This window comes from Sinocyclocheilus anshuiensis, unplaced genomic scaffold (assembly GCF_001515605.1).
Source record: "Sinocyclocheilus anshuiensis isolate Anshui unplaced genomic scaffold, SAMN03320099.WGS_v1.1 scaffold2263, whole genome shotgun sequence".
Lineage (NCBI taxonomy): Eukaryota > Metazoa > Chordata > Actinopteri > Cypriniformes > Cyprinidae > Sinocyclocheilus > Sinocyclocheilus anshuiensis.
In genome coordinates this window covers 38,032-41,359 of record NW_015536591.1, presented here as the reverse complement: position 1 = coordinate 41,359, position 3,328 = coordinate 38,032, and the positions used below count along the sequence as shown (strand labels likewise).

The window sequence follows — 3,328 nt, the reverse complement described above, 5'->3', positions numbered from 1 at the left end:
CCAACTGTGTGTGTGTGTGTGTGTGTGTGTGTGTGTGTGTGTATGTGTAGGTGTATGTTAGACTAGTTTAAGTGTTTATGTAGTTAATAAAGTCTTACTTGAATCACACCTGAGGTTGTTCATTGTTTGCTCATAATCGTAGTCCCTAATCATGCAGATTTCTGCTACATGCTAGTACATGAGTAGTATTGTACAGTAAGAAAGTTATTTCCCTTAACCAGGAAATTAACGTTCTTAGAATTGACAGACAGTTTTGACTCAGAAGATGTCTGACCTACCTCCAGAACGGCTCAGTATGGACGCTCCATTCTCCTACGTAAGGTTGGAAGTTTTCGAGCCTTGGATGGTCACCTCACGTCGAACCAGAGGAGGAAAAGCAAACTCCAAACGCTGGGCAGTGCTGTTCACATGTATGAGTACTAGGGCCATACATATTGAAGTCATAGAATCGATGGATAGCTCCAGCTTTATAAATGCTCTCCGCAGATTCTTCGCTGTTCGAGGTCCAGCAAAGCAGTTGTGGTCAGACTGTGGCACCAACTTTGTTGGAGCATGCAAGGAATTGAAGATGGAGACAGTCTCAGAAGACAGAAAGGTACAAGAGTATTTGAGCGACAATGGATGCTCTTGGGTGTTCAACCCTCCTCACTCATCTCACATGGGTGGAAGTTGGGAACGAATGATCGGAGTTTCAAGGCGGATTCTTGAATCTATGCTACAAGGCCTTGGACCTTCAAAGTTGTCCCATGAGGTTTTGACCACCTTCATGGCTGAAGTCACGGCCATAATCAATGCTCGTCCCCTGGTACCTGTGTCTACAGATCCAGACGCTCCTTTCATTCTGACTCCAGCAACTCTACTCACTCAGAAGACTTCTGTAGTTCCTCCTCCACCAGGAGAATTTGGTGAAAGGGGTCTCTTCATTCGTCAGTGGAGGCAAGTCCAAAGCTTGGCCAATGCATTGTGGAGTCGCTGGAGAAAGGAATATCTCGCAACCTTGCAAAACCGTAGAAAATGGCAGAATGAGAGCTCCAATCTCCAAGTGGGAGATGTTGTGCTACTGAAAAACATTCCAGCCAAAAGGAACGACTGGCCCATGGGAATCGTGTTGGAGACATTTTCCGGGAGAGATGGGAAGTAAGGAAAGTTGAGGTCAAGGTGGTCAAAGACGGATCATCTAAGGTGTTCCTGCGACCTATATCGGATATCGTTTTACTGCTATCTCCTGGGACTGAATAGACAAATGCTATTATGTTTATTCTATATGTTTTGACAGTATCCTCTGACCTTAATAGCAGCCATCTTGTTTTACTCAGTTGATGCTGATAGTCACATGGTTAAAGCAGCTATTTTCAATCTTTTCATCATCTTTGCAATCATTTAAAGAAGCTTTGTCTGTAAACATTAAAGTGTTTACAAGAACTTTATCATCATCTTATATTTGGTATTGGTGATGTTATTCAGGATAAATTTTATGTTTAGAGAGGTTATTTTCAGTACAGTGTTACATGCATCTGCGATATTATTGTATATAGTATATGCAGTTATCTCTTAAGTGAACTGAACTGTTACTTATCTTTAATGCACATTCTTTAGAAACTTACTTTTACATTTTTTTTGTATTTCAGTTTTACTCTGTTCCACTTATATTTGGTGGTCATAATAAATCCATGCTTCAATTCAACGTCACTGTGGAAGGAGTTATCTATCTGCCTAGTTCAAGAAGGGGAGCTCTTTCACGAGGGCAGAATACATTGAGACAATGTCAAAGGATAAGACATCTCTTCTCGCATGGCCAGGGGAGTTAGCTCAAATGGTAGAGAGCTCGCTTAGCATGCAAGAGGTAGCGGGATTGATGCCTGCATTCTCCAAGCAGAGACCTATCCTTTTACATTAACTTCCTTAACTAAACAGTCTGCGCTTTGATGCTATGTAGTCATGCTCCCTACCTGAGCTTTTGGGGCTCACTGCTGACGAAAAGTTTTTAAAAGCGGGTACTGTGTACATTCGTGGCAAAAGCAGGTCCCACCAAGATTTGAACTCAGATCGCTGGATTCAGAGTCCAGAGTGCTAACCATTACACCATTGATCCTTGCCAACAGTGACAATTGCTCACATTGCCTGCAATCTGAAGGCTCAAGTTGATCTTTGCTGAAGTTGGTTGATGAAAAAGAACCAGTTTGAGTCAAAGGATCTTGGTGAATGGAAAGTCAAGGCCGAAGCCTGGCGCAAATTTAGGGTGTCCTTAGGAGCATTCTAGCTCACATCCTCATCTTCTCAGAATCTAACAGAACCACAGACTGAACTGGCTATGTGTTGGAGCCCACCGGGCATGCCCGCACTGGCTCAGGCTCCAACACGCTTCTTAGCAGAAGAAGAACATCAAGTACATGGGCAAAACTGTGCGTGAGCCTTTTTAAGGTCTGAGAAGATTCGCGCCTCTCAGGATGGGCTTGTCCAATGAGACCTCACATTGCCACAAAGACTAAATCACTTATAGGGTCACCAGCAGCACCTACAGACTTGTGCTTTTTTTGCTTTTCCTGCCGCAAGAAAGTACGCAGGTTCCACCGAGATTTGAACTCGTAGCGCTGGATTCAAAATCCAGAGTCCTAACCATTAAACCATGGAACCACCACTCTCTCAATGGCGGCCATTTGGAAGGCAGATAGTGTTTTAGACAGGTCTAACCAGCAGGAATTTCCATGAGACCATACGTCACTTTGCGAGGGGAAATATGAATAATTAATCATAACTAGTTATAATTAATAATTTGCATATGGAACTCGAATCAAAATTACTAAAGATTCTTAGAACACTAATATATTGCCTATGTACCCACATATAACATAAATGCTCATTTAGATCATCAGAAGACTAATTCAAAGAGACCAAACATGGTATCGGTGGGGTTGGATTAACTAGTGATCTATCATAACACACACACAAAACAGTATACAATTCAAAAGACAAATATTCAAGAACAGTAATGGTATACACAATGTCCTGAGGAGATGTGTGTTCATTCACAGAAAGATTTTTTTATGAATTAATTAGAGAAGAGTCCATTTTTATGGGCATTGTTTGTCTTTCCTAAGGGTAAATGAATTGTGAGTTTCTCTGCCCGCATTCTTTTGGGCAATAAAACCAGTGATATCAGCATTGGTTGCCATGGAACCAGAGGCCTGTTCTGCCTTTCTGAGGTGTTAGATGCATTTCGGGGGAAGGGTCCATAGACCCTCATATGGCTTGTTAACTGAGGGGTGTTACAGAGGATTTGTTAAATACAGCTAACAAAATATATATTGTGTGTTTTATTGGGCCAGCC

General features: G+C 42.1%; 1 non-coding gene across 1 annotated transcript; it reads right to left on the bottom strand.

Moving 5' to 3' along the window:
• Positions 1–2,562: 2,562 nt before the first annotated feature.
• On the bottom strand, positions 2,563–2,634 carry trnaq-uug (transfer RNA glutamine (anticodon UUG)). Its single transcript has one exon. It is a non-coding gene; the product is annotated as a tRNA-Gln (tRNA).
• Positions 2,635–3,328: the final 694 nt, after the last annotated feature.